This window comes from Triticum dicoccoides, chromosome 1B (assembly GCF_002162155.2).
Source record: "Triticum dicoccoides isolate Atlit2015 ecotype Zavitan chromosome 1B, WEW_v2.0, whole genome shotgun sequence".
In the NCBI taxonomy this organism is placed as follows: Eukaryota; Viridiplantae; Streptophyta; class Magnoliopsida; order Poales; family Poaceae; genus Triticum; species Triticum dicoccoides.
In genome coordinates this window covers 641,198,393-641,218,569 of record NC_041381.1, presented here as the reverse complement: position 1 = coordinate 641,218,569, position 20,177 = coordinate 641,198,393, and positions in this window count along the sequence as shown.

The window sequence follows — 20,177 nt, the reverse complement described above, 5'->3', positions numbered from 1 at the left end:
TTGAAACCAGCCAATAGTTCAATGGTTAGGATAGTGATGATACCCATGTTGGGGAACGTAGCAGAATTTTTTTTCCTACGTGTCACCAAGATCTATCTATGGAGAAACCAGCAACGAGGGGAAGAAGAGTGCATCTACATACCCTTGTAGATCGCTAAGCGGAAGCGTTCAAGTGAACGGGGTTGATGGAGTCGTACTCGTCGTGATTCAAATCACCGATGATCAAGTGCCGAACGCACGGCACCTCCGCGTTCAACACACGTACAGCCCGATGACGTCTCCCATGCCTTGATCCAGCAAGGAGAGAGGGAGAGGTTGAGGAAGACTCCATCCAGCAGCAGCACAACGGCGTGGTGGTGGTGGAGGAGCGTGGCAATCCCGCAGGGCTTCGCCAAGCACCATGGGAGAAGGTGAGGAGGGAGAGAGGCAGGGCTGCACCAAGAGGGAGAGAACTCATGTGTTATGGGCAGCCCCAGGCCTCTATTTATATAGGGGAGAAGGGGGCTGCGCCCCCTTTAGGGTTTCCCACCCCAAGGGGTGCGGCCAGCCCTAGATTGGACTTGGGGAGGCGGCCAAGAGGGGGAGAGAGGGGAGGCGCCCACTAGGTGGGCCTTAAGGCCCATCTGGACTAGGGTTTGCCCCCTCCCACTCTCTCTTGCGCCTTGGACCACTTGTGGGGGGCGCACCAGCCCTCCTAGGGGCTGGTCCCCTCCCACACTTGGCCCACACAACCTTCTGGGGCAGGTGGCCCCACTTGGTGGACCCCCGGGACCTTCCCGGTGGTCCCGGTACATTACCGATATCGCCCGAAACTTTTCCGGTGACCAAAACAGGACTTCCCATATATAAATCTTTACCTCCGGACCATTCCGGAACTCCTCGTGACGTCCGGGATCTCATCCGGGACTCCGAACAACATTCGGTAACCACATACAAGCTTCCTTTATAACCCTAGCGTCACCGAACCTTAAGTGTGTAGACCCTACGGGTTCGGGAGACATGTAGACATGACCGAGACGTTCTCCGGTCAATAACCAACAACGGGATCTGGATACCCATGATGGCTCCCACATGTTCCACGATGATCTCATCGGATGAACCACGATGTCAAGGACTTAATCAATCCCGTATTCAATTCCCTTTGTCTATCGGTATGTTACTTGCCCGAGATTCGATCGTCGGTATCCAATACCTTGTTCAATCTCGTTACCGGCAAGTCACTTTACTCGTTCCGTAACACATCATCCCGTGATCAACTCCTTGGTCACATTGCGCATATGATGATGTCCTACCGAGTGGGCCCAGAGATACCTCTCCGTTTACACGGAGTGACAAATCCCAGTCTCGATCCGCATAAAACAATAGATACTTTCGGAGATACCTGTAGTGCACCTTTATAGTCACCCATTTACGTTGTGACGTTTGATACACCCAAAGCACTCCTACGGTATCCAGGAGTTACACGCTCTCATGGTCAAAGGAAGAGATACTTGACATTGGCAAAGCTCTAGCAAACGAACTACACGATCTTTGTGCTAGGCTTAGGATTGGGTCTTGTCCATCACATCATTCTCCTAATGATGTGATCCCGTTATCAACGACATCCAATGTCCATAGCCAGGAAACCATGACTATATGTTGATCACAACGAGCTAGTCAACTAGAGGCTCACTAGGGACATATTGTGGTCTATGTATTCACACGTGTATTACGATTTCCGGATAATACAGTTATAGCATGAATAAAAGACAATTATCATGAACAAGGAAATATAATAATAACACTTTTATTATTGCCTCTAGGGCATATTTCCAACAGTCTCCCACTTGCACTAGAGTCAATAATCTAGTTCACATCGCCATGTGATTAACACTCACAGGTCACATCGCCATGTGACTAATACCCAAGAGTTTTAGGTTTGATCATGTTGCTTGTGAGAGAGGTTTTAGTCAACGGGTCCGAACCTTTCAGATCCGTGTGTGCTTTACAAATCTCTATGTCATCTCCTAGATGTAGCTACCACGCTCTATTTGGAGCTATTCCAAATAACTGTTCTACTTGGAGCTATTCTAAATTGTTGCTCCATTATATGTATCCGGTCTCTCTACTCAGAGCTATCCGGATAGGTGTTTAGCTTGAATCGACGTAACCCTTTACGACGAACTCTTTTACCACCTCCATAACCGAGAAAAATTCCTTAGTCCGCTAGTTACTAAGGATAACTTTGACCGCTGTCCTATGATCCATTTTTGGATCACTCTTGTACCCCTTGACTGACTCATGGCAAGGCACACTTCAGGTGCGGTACACAGCATAGCATACTGTAGAACCTATGTCTTAAGCATAGGGGACGACCTTCGTCCTTTCTCTCTTTTCTGCCGAGGTCGAGATTTAAGTCTTAACTTCGTACCTTACAACTCAGGCAAGAACTTCTTCTTTGACTGATCCATCTTGAACACCTTCAAGATCATGTCAAGGTATGTGCTCATTTGAAAGTATTATTAAGCATTTTGATCTATCCTTATAGATCTTGATGCTCAATGTTCAAGTAGCTTAATCCAGGTTTTCTATTGAAAAACACCTTTCAAATAACCCTATATGCTTTCTAGAAATTCTACATCATCTCTGATCATCAATATGTCAACAACATATACTCATCAGAAATTCTATAGTGCTCCCACTCACTTCTTTGGAAATACAAGTTTCTCATAAACTTTGTATAAATCCAAAATCTTTGATCATCTCATCAAAGCGTACATTCCAACTCCGAGATGCTTACTCCAGTCCTTAGAAGGATCGCTGGAGCTAGCATACCTTTTAGCATCCTTAGGATCGACAAAACTTTTCTGATTGTATTGCATACAACCTTTCCTTACGAAAACTGGTAAGGAAACTTGTCTTGACATCCATCTGCCAGATTTCATAAATGCAGCTAATGCTAACATGATTCCGACGGACTTTAAGCATCGCTACGAGTGAGAAAATCTCATCGTAGTCAACTCCTTGAACTTGTCGGAAAACACTTCGCCACAAGTCGAGCTTCACAGATGGTGACATTACCATCCACGTCCGTCTTCTTCTTAAAAGATCCATTTATCTCAATGGATTGCCGATCATCGAGCAAGTCCATCAAAGTCCATACTTTGTTCTGATATATGGATACTATCTCGGATTTCATGGCCTCTAACCATTTGTCGGAATTCGGGCCCACCATCGCTTCTCCATAGCTCGTAGGTTCATTGTTGTCTAGTAACATGACCTTCAAGACAGGATTACGTACCACTCTGATGTAGTACGTATCCTTGTCATCCCACGAGGTTTGGTAGTGACTTGATCCGAAGTTTCATGATCAATATCATAAGCTTCCACTTCAATTGGTGTACGTGACACAGGAACAACTTCCTGTGCCCTGCTACACACTGGTTGAAGTGATGGTTCAATAACCATATCAAGTCTCCACCATCCTCCCACTCAACTCTTTCGAGAGAAACCTTTCCTCGAGAAAGGACCCGATTCAAGAAACAATCCATATTGCTTTTGGATCTGAATTAGGAGGTATACCCAACTGTTTTGGGTGTCTTATGAAGATGCATTTTATCCGCTTTGGGTTCGAGCTTATCAACCTGAAACTCTTTCACATAAGCATCGCAGCCCCAAACCTTTAAGAAACGACAACTTAGGTTTCTCTAAACCATAATTCATACGGTGTCATCTCAACGGAATTACGTGGTGCCCTATTTAAAGTGAATGTGGTTGTCTCTAATGCCTAACCCATGAACGATTGTGGTAATTCGATAAGAGACATCATGGTATGCATCATATCCAATATGGTGCAGTTATGATGTTCGAACACACCATCACACTATGGTGTTCCTGGCTGTATTAGTTGTGAAACAATTTCCACAATGTCTTAATTCCGTGCCAAACTCGTAATTCAGATATTCATCTCTATGATCATATCATAGATATTTTTATCCTCTTATCATGACGATCTTCCAACTTCACACTGAAATTATTTGAACCTTTCAATAATTCAGACTCGTGATTCATCAAGTAAATATACTCAACATCTACTCAAATCATCTGTGAAGTAAGAACATAACGATATTCACTGCATGCCTCAGCACTCATTGGACTGCACACATCAAAATGTGTTGCTTCCAACAAGTTGCTATCTTGTTCCATTTTACTGAAACCGAGGCTTTTCAGTCATCTTGCCTATGTGGTATGATTTGCATATCTCAAGTGATTCAAAATCAAGTGAGTCCAAATGATCCATCTGTATGGAGTTTCTTCATGCGTATACACCAATAGACATGGTTCGCATGTCTCAAACTTTTCAAAAACGAGTGAGTCCAAAGATCCATCAACATGGAGCTTCTTCATGCGTTTTATACCAATATGACTTACATGGCAGTGCCACAAGTAAGTGGTACTATCATTACTATCTTATATCTTTTGGTATGAAAATGTGTATCACTACGATCGAGATTCAATAAACCATTCCTTTAGGTGCAAGAGCACTTATTCAGGTTTAATACTAATCTTGATGGTAGAGGGAGCGTGCGATGTTAGATCACATCAACCTTGGAAACACTTCCAACACATATCGTCAGCTCACCTTTAGCTAGTCTCCGTTTCATTCCGTAGCTTTTATTTCGAGTTACTAACACTTAGCAACCGAACCGGTATCTAATACCCTGGTGCTACTAGGAGTACTAGTAAAGTACACATTAACATAATGTATATCCAATATACTTCTATCGACCTTGCCAGCCTTCTCATCTACCAAGTATCTAGGGTAATGCTGCTCCAGTGGTTGTTCCCCTTATTACAGAAGCACTTAGTCTCGGGTTTGGGTTCAACCTCGGGTTTCTTCATTGGTGCAGCAGCTGATTTGCCGTTTCATGAAGTATCCCTTCTTGCCCTTGCCCTTCTTGAAACTAGTGGTTTCACCAACCATCAACAATTGATGCTCCTTCTTGATTTCTACTTTCGCGGTGTCAAACATCACGAATATTTCAAGGATCATCATATCTATCCCTGATATGTTATAGTTCATCACGAAGCTCTAGCAGCTTGGTGGCAATGACTTTGGGGAAACATCACTATCTTATCTGGAAGATCAACTCCCACTCGATTCAAGTGATTGTTGCACTCAGACAATCTGAGCACAAGCTCAACGATTGAGCTTTTCTCCCTTAGTTTGCAGGCTAAGAAAATCGTCGGAGGTCTCATACCTCTTGACGTGGGCACGAGCCTGAAATCCCAATTTCAGCCCTCGAAACATCTCATATGTTCCGTGACGTTTCGAAAACGTCTTTAGTGCCTCAACTCTAAACCGTTTAACTGAACTATCACGTAGTTATCAAAACGTGTATGTCCGATGTTCGCAACATCCACAAACGACGTTTGGGTTTCAGCACACTGAGCAGTGCATTAAGGACATAAGCTTTCTACTGTCCGCATAATTGCTACTATCAACTTTCAACTATATTTTCTCTAGGAACATGTCTAAAACAGTAGAACTAAAGCGCGAGCTACGACATAATTTGCAAAAGGTCTTTTGACTATGTTCAAGATAATTAAGTTCATCTTATGAACTCCCACTCAGATAGACATCCCTCTGGTCATCTAAGTGATTACATGATCCGAGTCAACTAGGCCGTGTCCGATCATCACGTGAGACGGACTAGTCATCATCGGTGAACATCTTCATGTTGATCGTATCTACTATACGACTCATGCTCGACCTTTCGGTCTCCGTGTTCCGAGGCCATGTCTGTACATGCTAGGCTCGTCAAGTTAACCCTAAGTGTTTTCGCTGTGTAAAACTGTCTTACACCCATTGTATGTGAACGTAAGAATCCATCACACCCGATCATCACGTGGTGCTTAGAAGCGACGAACTGTAGCAACGGTGCACAGTTAGGGGAGAACACTTCTTGAAATTTTGTAAGGGATCATCTTATTTACTACCGTCGTCCTAAGTAAACAAGATGCATAATCATAATAAACATCACATGCAATTATATAGTTGTGACATGATATGGCCAATATCATATAGCTCCATTGATCTCCATCTTCGGGGCTCCATGATCATCTTGTCACCGGCTTGACACCATGATCTCCATCATCATGATCTCCATCATCGTGTCTTCATGAAGTTGTCACGCCAATGACTACTTCTACTTCTATGACTAACGCGTTTAGCAATAAAGTAAAGTAGTTTACATGGCGTTCTTCAATGACAGGCAGGTCATAATAATAAATAAAGACAACTCCTATGGCTCCTGCCGGTTGTCATACTCATCGACATGCAAGTCGTGAATCCTATTACAAGAACATGATCAATCTCATACATCACATATATCATTCATCACATCCTTTTGGCCATATCACATCACATAGCATACCCTGCAAAAACAAGTTAGACGTCCTCTAATTGTTGTTTGCATGTTTTACGTGGCTGCTATGGGTTTCTAGCAAGAACGTTTCTTACCTACGCAACACCACAACGTGATATGCCAATTGCTATTTACCCTTCATAAGGACCCTTTTCATCGAATCCGTTCCGACTAAAGTGGGAGAGACTGGCACCCGCTAGCCACCTTATGCACCAAGTGCATGTCAATCGGTGGAACCTGTCTCACGTAAGAGTACGTGTAAGGTCGGTCCGGGCCGCTTCATCCCACAATACCGTCGAAACAAGATTGGACTAGTAACGGTAAGCATATTGAACAACATCAACGCCCACAACTACTTTGTGTTCTACTCGTGCAAAGAATCTACGCAATAGACCTAGCTCATGATGCCACTGTTGGGGAACGTAGCAGAAATTCAAAATTTTCCTACGTGTCACCAAGATCTATCTATGGAGAAACCAGCAACGAGGGGAAGGAGAGTGCATCTACATACCCTTGTAGATCGCTAAGCGGAAACGTTCAAGTGAACGGGGTTGATGGAGTCGTACTCGTCGTGATTCAAATCACCGATGATCAAGTGCCGAACGCACAGCACCTCCGCGTTCAACACACGTACAACCCGATGACGTCTCCCATGCCTTGATCCAGCAAGGAGAGAGGGAGAGGTTGAGGAAGACTCCATCCAGCAGCAGCACAACGGCGTGGTGGTGGTGGAGGAGCGTGGCAATCCCGCAGGGCTTCGCCAAGCACCATGGGAGAAGGTGAGGAGGGAGAGAGGCAGGGCTGCACCAAGAGGGAGAGAACTCATGTGTTATGGGCAGCCCCAGGCCTCTATTTATATAGGGGAGAAGGGGGCTGCGCCCCCTTTAGGGTTTCCCACCCCAAGGGGTGTGGCCAGCCCTAGATTGGACTTGGGGAGGCGGCCAAGAGGGGGAGAGAGGGGAGGCGCCCACTAGGTGGGCCTTAAGGCCCATCTGGACTAGGGTTTGCCCCCTCCCACTCTCTCTTGCGCCTTGGACCCCTTGTGGGGGGCGCACCAGCCCTCCTAGGGGCTGGTCCCCTCCCACACTTGGCCCACACAACCTTCTGGGGCAGGTGGCCCCACTTGGTGGACCCCCGGGACCTTCCCGGTGGTCCCGGTACATTACCGATATCGCCCGAAACTTTTCCGGTGACCAAAACAGGACTTCCTATATATAAATCTTTACCTCCGGACCATTCCGGAACTCCTCGTGACGTCCGGGATCTCATCCGGGACTCCGAACAACATTCGGTGACCACATACAAGCTTCCTTTATAACCCTAGCGTCACCGAACCTTAAGTGTGTAGACCCTACGGGTTCGGGAGACATGTAGACATGACCGAGACGTTCTCCGGTCAATAACCAACAGCGGGATCTGGATACCCATGATGGCTCCCACATGTTCCACGATGATCTCATCGGATGAACCACGATGTCAAGGACTTAATCAATCCCGTATTCAATTCCCTTTGTCTATCGGTATGTTACTTGCCCGAGATTCGATCGTCGGTATCCAATACCTTGTTCAATCTCGTTACCGGCAAGTCACTTTACTCGTTCCGTAACACATCATCCCGTGATCAACTCCTTGGTCACATTGCGCATATGATGATGTCCTACCGAGTGGGCCCAGAGATACCTCTCCGTTTACACGGAGTGACAAATCCCAGTCTCGATCCGCATAAAACAATAGATACTTTCGGAGATACCTGTAGTGCACCTTTATAGTCACCCAGTTACGTTGTGACGTTTGATACACCCAAAGCACTCCTATGGTATCCAGGAGTTACACGCTCTCATGGTCAAAGGAAGAGATACTTGACATTGGCAAAGCTCTAGCAAACGAACTACATGATCTTTGTGCTAGGCTTAGGATTGGGTCTTGTCCATCACATCATTCTCCTAATGATGTGATCCCGTTATCAACGACATCCAATGTCCATAGCCAGGAAACCATGACTATCTGTTGATCACAACGAGCTAGTCAACTAGAGGCTCATTAGGGACATATTGTGGTCTATGTATTCACACGTGTATTACGATTTCCGGATAATACAGTTATAGCATGAATAAAAGACAATTATCATGAACAAGGAAATATAATAATAACACTTTTATTATTGCCTCTAGGGCATATTTCCAACAACCCATCCATGTATGTGAGTGCATGTGTGTATCGATAGTGTGCAGACATTGTTATCCGTAGTTTCTTAAACCTTTATGAAAGCATACATCAATATTTATTATCTTGCTCTTATCTTGTTTTAAATACAAACACATCAAAAATCTGGATTTCGTGTCGCTATTCTCATTCCCTAGCTGGGCGATTTTCCATCGGAAGAATTAATGCACACTTCCTAATATCTAAAAGTTCCAACCTTCTACACATGGGGACTGCCCAAAGATTTTTTTTATCATTATCACTTCTTTATCTAGTAGAAGATGCCATTTTTTACAGAGTTATGACATAATATTTTAAGCACATACAATGATATTATTTTCATTATGAATAACACGTTTGTACATCAAGTCATACAAATGAATTCTCAAGATTCAGTTATAGACCAAGTATGACATGACATGGGAAAACCCAACAATGATGTGTGCCTGAGCATCTTTCATCATGTAGGCGACCCCTAAAAAAATCAAACTGGTGTCATGCTTATTTTGACCTCAGCACACTGGTTGTTCGGCCCACCTAAACTGGCAACCTTCAAATACACCTGACGACGTTCCATTATATTAATCTGGCAGCTGAGGTGAACATTTACAATGTTCTAAATCAAAATGAGAAAATCTACTATTCATGCAGATAAATCTAAGAAGCTGGCCAAATGTTGCTGCTAGGAAACTATACAGTGCTACCCATCTTGGTAACGAATTACAACAAAACCTTATGCAAAAGTTATCTTAATTTATTGTTAAGTAAAGTGCTCGGGGTTTGCTTTGGTTTGGTTTGGAGCCTGATGGCATCCCAACTAAGAGCATTGTCATCAGAAAAGTTCAGGGACAAACCACAAGATGAACTCGGCACATATGTCAGTCTACAGAAATTCTATGTGGGTTGGTCTGGAGTCATGGCATCGAGGTTCTGTCCATGGGCAGATTTGTTAAAATTAACATCACACCTCATGAATACATGGGTTTCAGATGATGGTGCATGGATCTGGTCCAAGCAATTACTACTCCATGTGTGTCAAAATATAAGATGAATTAAATTTCCAAAAGTCAAAGTTTCCTATGTTTGATCAAGTCTGTAGCAAAATACATCTAACACCTACAATACTAAATAAATCAAATATGGAAATATACTTCATCATGAATCTAATGATAATGATTTTCTATAGTAGATATTTATGTTTTATTCTATAAAATTGGTGAAAATTAGGTAAGTTTGAATTTAAAAAAAATTAATACACCTTACAAGTTCAAACTGAGGGGGAATTGAACATTTCTGTAAAGATATGACCTTTTGTTGAATTATCAAATGATGCATCATCCTAACCATTAGATCATTATCAATGTATGGTCCATAATCATTTGGGCAAATCATAAAATTTCTCAACAAAACAATATCTGCATTTCGTGTTTCTACATGTAGATGGATTAAATACCAATTACGAAAAGTGGTTAAAGTAAGTAGATATTCCTATAATATTTTGGATTAGAGCATCATATCTTGGTGGTCTACACTACCACTAAGACATTACACTCTGGTCATCTGCTTCTCTTTCTTCTTGCTGCTAGATGTGAGCATAACAAGAATCTACCTAAATGGCTGCGAGCTCAAATTTACTGGGAGCAAGGCATGGTTACTATTAGAGTAGCAGATGTACAATGGGTGACCCAAGGAATTGGCTTCTGCGTGCCCGTGTAAGTGCATCTAGTGCCACCCCTAGTTGGTTTTGGAGTATTGACGACAAAGTTGGTTGAGGGACTAATGCGTTTGTGAGAATTGCAGGATAACGCAGGAAGTGTCCCTCATTGATTCGGTTTATCTACCAGAGATGACCCCTAAAAATGTATGAAGACATTGAAGACAATGGTGGTGTGTGAAGATATTCACACTGAAGTCTATGACATGAGAAGACATTGAGTGAAGACTATGGAGCGCGAAGACTGAGTTGTTTTGTTGTTTCCTTTTCTTCTGTGTTGAGTCATAGGAACCACCGTACTGTTAAGTGGGGTCCAAGTGAACTAAGTCAGAGTGACTGAAGTGATGCTCAACCCAAATCCTATGTCTTCGAGCGAAGACAATGAGAGCAAATCTTATCCAGAGCTGGATGAGTCAGCTTTGCTTGTAGCCCAAGTAAAGTTGCCGTGTGTGTTTGAAACTTGACCGTTGGAACACGTGTCAGTTCTTGAGTGACCCAGGGTCATTTCGGACATATCAGGTCGGGTTGCCTTGTGGCTATAAATAGCCCACCCCCTACACCATAAATTGGTGGCTGCTCAGAGTTAGTTTACGGCTTTTGTCGTTTTGAGAGCAACCCACCTCAAAGCCTTTGAGAGAGAAATCCTTGTGAGGACAAAGCCCAAACACCCAGAGCCAAAGAGTGTTAGGCATCACTAAAGTCTTTCTGTCTGTGTGACCTGAAGACTTATTACACTTGAGGACTGTGTATCCTCCAGCCGGTTAGGCGTCGCGTTCTGAGCATTCAAGAGTCATTGTGGATTGCCGGTGAACGAAGTCTGTGAAGGTTCGGAAGTCTACCTTGAAGACTTACCAGAGTGATTGGGCGAGGACTGTGTGTCCTTAGCTCAAGGGGAATAAGGTGAAGACACGGTCTTCTGAGTTGAATCTCAGCCTTCCTAACCAGACGTACAGTTGTCACAACAACTGAAACTGGTCCAACAAATCCTGTGTCTTCAACAAGTGACTGGTTCTATCCCTTCCCTCCTTTACTTTGAGGTTGTCTTTGTGAAGTCATTGCTTATCTGTCTTATCTGTTTGACTTCAATGTTTGACTATTATTGTTGATTGGCTGCATACTATCTTCCATCCCGATCCTTACTACCTACCTGCTATTAGTCTTCGTACGTTAACACTATTGCATACTTGACTATGGCTTGCTTGTTGTAGTTTATCTTCCGTTGCATATCAATTAGGTCATTTCTATTGTTTGTCTTCGAAACTTCCACGTTTTGAAGACTTTGATAAAAATCGCCTATTCACCCCCCCTCTAGTCGATAACTAGCACTTTCAATTAGTATCAGAGCAAGGTACTCCCTTGTTCTGTGTGATTCGGTTTAACCACCTGGAGTTTAGCTATCTCGACTGTAGGATTGAGGAATGTATCTTGCCACACCTTTGACGGTCATGAATATCCTCGGTGGAAAGCCATGATGAAGAAGCGACTCATGGCTATGGACAACGAACTGTGGACCGTCACTGAGATTGGTCTTACCGATCTATGCAAGATGGCGGAGGCTGATGACATTCGCAAGTACACTCTACTGAACCTCACAGCGAAGGATGTCATCTGCTCCTGCCTCTCCCGAAATCAGTTCAGGAACGTCATGCACCTCAATCACGCGAAGCTAATCTGGGACCGGCTTTCTGAGGTCTATGAAAGTCATCTTAATCGTCATGATCCTTGGCTTGATGACTACAAGGAGTCTCTTAAAGAGATGACCTTTCCACCTGAATCGTCTTCATCTTCACCATGCCTCATGGCAGGGGGTGCTAAGGTAACTGAATGCTACCTCTCTGAAACCAGTGATGATGAATCAGGTGATGAATTTGGCCCCAGCTATGTCAAACTTGCTTCCCTTGCCACTAAACAACAAAGAGCTTTGGAAAAGATTCAAAACATGCTTAATAAGAGCGATGATATGTTGGACGAAGAAATGGATCAGTCAAAAGCTTTGGCTGAGAGTCTTCAGAGACTTCATTCCAAGTTTGACGCCCTTCAAGATCAACATAATGCTCTCTTATCTGATCATGAGAAACTTTCTTCTGAATGTCTTCAAAGAGAGCAAGATCTTGAAAAGATAAGAGTGGATTATGAAGATCTTCTGAAGAAGCACGATTCATTATTTGCTCAACAAATCAGCGTTACACAGAATGGATTTGAACCACCATGTTTAAAATGCATTGAGCGTGATAACGCTGCCTCTGTTGCTGAATGTTCTAATGCTGCTACTGTTGCTTTGTCTTCAACTACTGATGTGGAAACTAACCCCTCTACTGAGGATACCTCTACGATTGCTGATGAAAATGCTAGGTTGAAGACATTGCTTGAAACAGGGATGTATAAAAGTCTTAAAGGGCATCAGACACTTTGTGATGTCCTCAAAAAGCAGATTCTGAACCGAAACCCTAAGAAAGAGGGTGTTGGGTTCGAGAGGAAAATGAATGCTGATGGTTCCTACTGGAAGCTTGAGTAGTATCCCAAAACCACATGGGTTGCTGCAAAGGAACCTTCAGTGGATCCATCCACTTTATCTGGCTTTACCTGTGCTAATCCTATTATCATTGACGAATCCTTTGATGCAAACTATAAACTGTTCAAAAATCAAAATGGTGAAGTGTTTGCCAGGTATATTGGTACTAACTGCAGGAATGGACCGCCAATGAAGAAGATCTGGATTCCCAAAAGCTGTCTTGAGAATCTTCCTGTGAATGTTGTCATGACACCACCAGGGAAGAAGACAAACCCCAGACCAAAGGCATCACATGGTCCAACGGCTTCATACGGAAACAAGACTCACCTGAGTCACCCTAACGCCAATGTTTTGCAGGGAAATCATACTCAAACTTATGAATATGAGCATGTGTCTTCAAACCGCTATGTTCATAGGACTACGAACTTTTCTGCTTATTCATATGAGTATCATTCATCTCCTGCAAGGCTATTTGCTAGGGCTCCAAAGCCGAAATTCTCAGATGCTGCACTTAGACTCATTGCTTCTAAGCCACCCCTAAAGATGTGGGTGGTGAAGAAGAACTAACTCTCTTTTGCAGAACATGGTCTCCAGCCAGCAATCAAAGGCGTCCTATATTATTGCTGGAGACCTAAAACACTATAAGGGACGCATGATAAAATGATCATATTGTGTATTCCACATATGAATCGCTTACCTGTCATACTGTATGCTAACTTTCATCTAAGCTGTGGTAATCCAAGTGTGCGTCAAACGCTTATGCTTCACAACATACCTTGTGAAGCCTATCCTCCTAACTGCACTGTAGGGTATGACACCTCGTGCTTCAGAATGGATTATGGACAGCGGATGCACTAATCATATGACTGGTGATCGAAGTCTTCTCATGGACTCAACCTTACGTCCATCCGACAAGAGTCAAATCACATTTGCTGACACTGGTAAAGGCAAGGTATTGGGTCTAGGTAGAGTTGCAATTTCAAAGGATCAACACATGGATAAAGTGATGCTTGTTGAATCCCTTGGATTCAACTTAATGTCTGTCTCAATGCTTTGTGACTTAAACATAATTGTGATATTTGGAAAATATCATTGCCTTATACTAATGGAATCTGACAAGTCTCTAGTCTTTGAAGGGTATAGGAAAGGTGATCTATACATGGTAGATTTCTCAGCAGGTCCACATCTTGCCGTATGTCTTCTTGCAAAAGCTTCAGAATGCTGGCTCTGGCATCGGAGGCTGGGACATGCTGGCATGAGGAACTTACACACTCTCGTCAAGAAGAAGCATGTCATAGGCATCGAAGGTGTCAAGTTCAAGAAAGATCATTTGTGTGGTGCTTGCAAAGCTGGGAAGATGACCAGGGCCAAGCACCCCTCGAAGACAATCATGACAACATCTCAACCCTTCGAGCTGTTGCACATGGACTTATTTGGCCCTACTCACTACTCCACCCTCACAACAACGGCGTGTCTCTATGGCTTCATCATTGTTGATGACTACTCAAGATATACATGGGTGCACATAATTCTCTACAAGACTAAAGTACAAGATGTCTTCAGACGATTCGCCAATCGAGCAATGAACAATTATGGCGTCAAGATCAAGCATATCAGAAGTGATAACGGCACTGAATTCAAGAACACCGGGCTTGATCTTTATCTGGATACAATGGGAATCACTCATGAATTTTCTGCTCCATACACACCTCAGCAAAATGGCATTGTTGAGCGCAAGAACAGAACCCTCATTGAGATGGCTCGAACAATGCTCGACGAGTACAAGACACCAAGAAAATACTGGCCTGAAGCTATTGATATAGCCTGTCACATCATCAACCGTGTCTACATCCATAAGCTTCTGAACAAAACATCCTATGAGCTCCTTACTGGCAAGAAGCCAAATGTCAGTTACTTCAGAGTATTTAGAGCTAGATGCTGGATCAAGGATCCCCATCACAAGTCAAAATTTGCACCTAAGGCTCACGAAGGCTTCATGCTTGGCTACGGAAAGGACTCACACTCCTACAGAGTTTTCAACCTCTTTCTCTACAAGATCGTTGAAACTGTGGATGTGAGATTTGATGAAACCAATGGTTCACAAAGAGAACTCCTGCCAAGTACACTAGATGAAGTTCCTCCAAGCGAATCTATCAAGCCGATGGGAACTGGTGAAATCATGCCTTCTGAAGCACAGCCTGAAGAGGAACTTATCATCTCTGCATCAAATCAACCTGAAGACAATGCTCAGACCGAAGACAATCCTTCCAATGATGACAATGATCAGCAAGAGCAAAGTCTTTGTCCTGTTCATCCTCGTGTTGCAAATGAAGTACAAATCGAGAAGATAATTGACAGCATCAATGCGCCTGGTTCACTTACTCGCTCAAGAGCAACACAGTTAGCAAACTTCTGTGGGCACTTTTCATTTGTGTCAATATCAGAACCCAAGAAAGTTGCTGAAGCTTTTATGGAACCTGAATGGATTCAAGCCATGCAAGAAGAACTTCAACAGTTCAAACTGAATAATGTTTGGGAACTTGTCAAGCGACCTGACCCTCGCAAGCATAACATTATTGGAACAAAATGGATATATCGAAACAAGCAAGATGAGCATGGTCAAGTCGTCGGAAACAAAGCACGTCTTGTGGCTCAAGGATATACTCAAGTTGAAGGAATTGACTTCGATGAGACATTTGCTCCTGTTGCTAGGCTCGAAGCTATTCACATACTGCTAGCCTATGCTAATCATCACAACATCTTGCTATATCAAATGGATGTGAAGAGTACATTTCTCAATGGCAAGATTGAAGAAGAAGTATATGTCGCTCAACCACCTGGCTTTGAAGATCCAAAACATCCTGATATGGTGTACAAGCTAAACAAAGCACTGTATGGCCTCAAACAAGCTCCTCACGCATGGTATGATACGATCAAAAACTTCCTGAAGAGCAAAGGCTTCAAACCAGGATCCCTCGATCCCACACTCTTCACGAAGACATATGATGGCGAACTGTTTGTGTGCCAAATATATGTGGATGACATTATCTTCGGCTGCACCAACCAGAAGTATAGTGATGAATTTAGATACATGATGCAAGAGCAATATCAGATGTCCATGATGGGTGAGTTGAAGTTCTTCCTTGGTCTTCAAATTCGTCAGCAAAGGAATGGCATCTTCATATCTCAAGAAAAATATCTCAAAGACTGTCTGAAGAAGTTCGGCATGCAAGATTGCAAAGGTTACACGACGCCAATGCCAGCCAAACACCATCTTGGTCCCGACGACAATGGTAAAGAGTTCGATCAAAAGGTATATCGCTCCATGATTGGTTCCTTACTTTACCTATGTGCATCTAGGCCAGATATTATGCTTAGTGTTTGCATGTGTGCTCGATTCCAAGCGGCACCAAAGGAATCACATCACTTAGCTGTGAAGCGAATTCTTAGATATTTGGCTTACACTCCAACACTCGGATTATGGTATCCAAAGGGCTCAAGATTTGATCTGGTTAGATTCTCGGATGCTGACTATGCTGGTGACAAGGTGGATCGCAAGTCTACATCTGAAACATGTCACTTTCTGGGACGATCACTTGTCTGTTGGTCTTCAAAGAAGCAAAACTGTGTATCACTCTTAACTGCTGAATCTGAATACATTGCTGCTGGATCTTGTTGTGCTCAGCTTCTGTGGATGAAGCAAACTCTCAAGGACTATGACATCAATCGGAAGCAAGTCCCTCTCTTCTGCGACAACAAAAGCGCCATCAAGATTGCCAACAATCCAGTTCAGCACTCGAAGACAAAGCACATTGAAATTCGTCATCATTTTCTCAGAGATCATGTCATGAAGAAAGATATTGACATCATTCACGTCAACACTGAAGAGCAACTGGCAGATATCTTCACAAAGCCCTTGGATGAGAAAAGGTTTTGCAAGTTACGGTGTAAGCTAAATATCTTGGAATCCTCAAATGTCCTGTGATCAGGCACACATCCTAACACTTATGCATGTTGATGACTTAGATGTGCAACACACGAAGTAATGTATATATTCAATCAATGAAGACTTACATTCTGAGTGTGAATACATTAACGTGGAATTTGACTTCGAAGCGCCACGATAATTGTGCGCCGTGTTTGGGTCTAATACTTCCTATACGGTGGGTAACGCCACCACCAAATTTCTTGGTTTGAAGTGTTTCACTCACGACGTTATTGTTGAATATCTTCGCATATTGATTTGTCTTCAACTTTCAACTTATCTTCATGATTTACTTCACTATGTTGAGTTGATTGCTTTCTCATATATATATATATATATATATATATATATATATATATATATATATATATATATATATATATATATATAGACAAACACACACATACACTAGTATTCTGTCCTCTACAGCATTCACTTATAGCTATGTCTTCATTGTTGAATCTTTTGAACTAAGTGAATGTGATCGGACTCTAATCTCTCTATGCTTACTATCTCAAACTCTATCTGTCCAAATCATATGCATTCTGTTGAAACTGTCAAATGTCTTCTCTGTATCCTTGTCAGCGGAAGACACAGAGACAAACATCAAGTCCTCTTTAAATGATTCATTTTTATTGTCGATATCCGGAGAAGCCGGAACAACCATCCGACAAACTTGGCGGGCGTGAGAACGTGGGACAACTCTGAGTATGTTGCATGCTTGCCACGTGTCCCACGGATGTGAACAGACAGGGGCACCTGCGTAATTGTGCTGTGCCGCACACCTACTTATAAATACGTGTCCCCTGCGGTCAAGAAAACCTTCTTCCACCTCTCCACCTCGTCAAAACCCTAGCGCCACCGCTAGCTCTCGACGACGCCGGCGACGAAGCGCTTAGCTGCCGCGACTTCTCCGACGTCATCCTCACGCCGGCCGCGGGCATCGTCCTCTCCGCTGCCGCCGTAGGTGTCCTCCGTCGCCAAGTTAGGGCATGGTGGATTGAACTGCTCGGTCTCCTATTCATCCCATCTAGCAGTTCATCGTGTGGTAAATATAACTCTATTTTTACCAGCTTTTTGATCCTCAATGATTCATCCAATTTACCAAAATTGGTTTCTGTCTATACAAAGTTAGATCTATTCTGTCTGCATCTCATACTGCCTAATATATTCACTTAAGCTTCACATCTAGTTAGATTTCTCACTTGTACTTATTCACGGATTCATACAAATCTGGAACCGAATCTCAACATATAAGTGAATGTCTTCGCAACATGAGGTCAATGTCTTCAAACTGATTTATCTTCAAAATCTTCTGAGAATGCATATGACGTCTTCCCCTTCCCTCGCATCTCTAATGCTGTCACAGGTACATGTCCGTGGGAGAATCCCTAGGTTCTCATAGTCTGCATTCGTTTGCAGAATTCTTACAGCAACACATTGAATCTCCCGAAGCCAGTTCTTGTCTGACCAGCAAGCGAAAGCCTTTGAAGCCTGTGAACATATTGAAACCGTTCAGTTTGAAGTTCATGGCTACGGAGAAATCTGTCAGGAAGGGTGGCAGACAGCGTCGCGGGGGAACTTCAAAGGATCTGCCTGATGATCTTGCAGAAATCTACAAAACAGATCCTGAAGAGGATTATAATCAGCGCAAGACTCGAATCCAATGGATTCGACGCTATTGGGCTGAACAATGGTTCAAGTACAAGTTCGTGACCCAGGAGTACGCTGAGAAGAATGCTATCAAGAGTCCTTGGGGTGATATTCTCTATCGAGGCCTTCCCCCCAAGAACAAAGCTGAAGCCATTGCGCAAGAATTCTATCCTTGCATGGTCCATGGACCACAGCCTGAAGAAGCCGACCCATCATCATTGCTCTGGTGTCGTGACGACAATCTCTTCAAGCGCAACTTCCAGTATGCTAAGGCTTCAGCAAAGGAAAACAAGAAGTCATGGGGATTAGACTTCAATCCTGGTCCCTCTGCTCCCCGTGATGATGGCACACGTGAAGCTGAAGAAAATAGAATCGGCCCCTTTGCAAACCTTGATGGCCTCATCTCTTACATCTTGGTGCAAGGTGCCAAAGTGGATCATTCTGACAATGATGCTGATTCTGATGAAGCCCCAGCTCCTCCTCCAAGGCCGCAGAAGCCAAAGAAGATTAAGGCTTCATCATCAGCTGCACCTCCAAAAGTTTTTCGTGTGAAGCCACTGGCCACTGCACCTCCTGAAGCCAGTGTGCAATTTGAAGATCTTTCACGCATCTCCAAAAAGACGGAGAAGAAAAAGAAAATCGTTAAGAGTACTGATCAGGCTTTGACTCCTGCTGCTATTCTGTGTGAAGAGCACATTGATCTGTCCAGCGATGACGACATTGCAGATGATGCTCTTGAGCAACTGATCAAGAGCGAGGAAGAAGCAGAGATCTTCAACAACTTGCCTCTCTTTGACGTGGCAATCATCCATAACTTCATTGATGAGTGGTTTGACACACCAAATCTCAGCTTTGATGATCTGCAACTTTCAATTGGCCTCAGCGTCGCCTTCAATGGCGCCATTGCTTCTGAGCTAGCTATTGCTCAGCGCATCGTCGAACTGAAGCACAAGATTGACTATGAAAAGGCTCAGTTCAAGAAGCATGTGGCCACGCTCAATGTGCAAGATGTCAAGAACTTCAAGATCATGCTGCACGAGCTAAAAGAAGCCTTTCACAAGAAGCGTGAAGAAGCTCGAGGCTCCGGAGAGCGCATGAAAAATCTGGCTGACAAGTGTGTGCTTGCCTACAATGAGGCTGAGAAGCGCAAGGCTCTTGGTCGTCCTGGCATCGACCTCAGGATGGCTGCAAAGAAGAAGAAATTGACTGTCCAATCTGCACCTTCAAGGCTAGATGAACCTCGTATTGTCTTCCCAAGCAGCATGACTGGCTCGAAACCAAAGGTCTCGTCAACTGCTTCAGAACAGAAGAAGACGAGGGCTGCAGAGGCTGAAGCCAGAAAAAGGAAAACCTCAGAAGCCTCTGATGCTGCTCCCTCCAAGAAGAAGCGCAAGACCAAGAAGAATCGGGCTGCTCCCACAGAGCCCCTTGTTGTTGAACCCATCTCAGTGGTTCGTCCTGCATCTGCAACCCAAGAACTTCGAATGACTGTTCATGAGCCTGCTTCCACAGAGGCTCCTGAAGACATTCCAACAGTTGATCCCATCACTGCTGAAGACATTGGTCATCATGACAATGTTGAAGATGATGAAGTTCTTCCTCAAATTGAATACAATGTGGTATCATCGCCTGTTCGAACGAACAGCGAAATCATCAGCATTGGTCGTCCTCTGACGCCAATTGCTCAGGATGCTTCATGGGCTG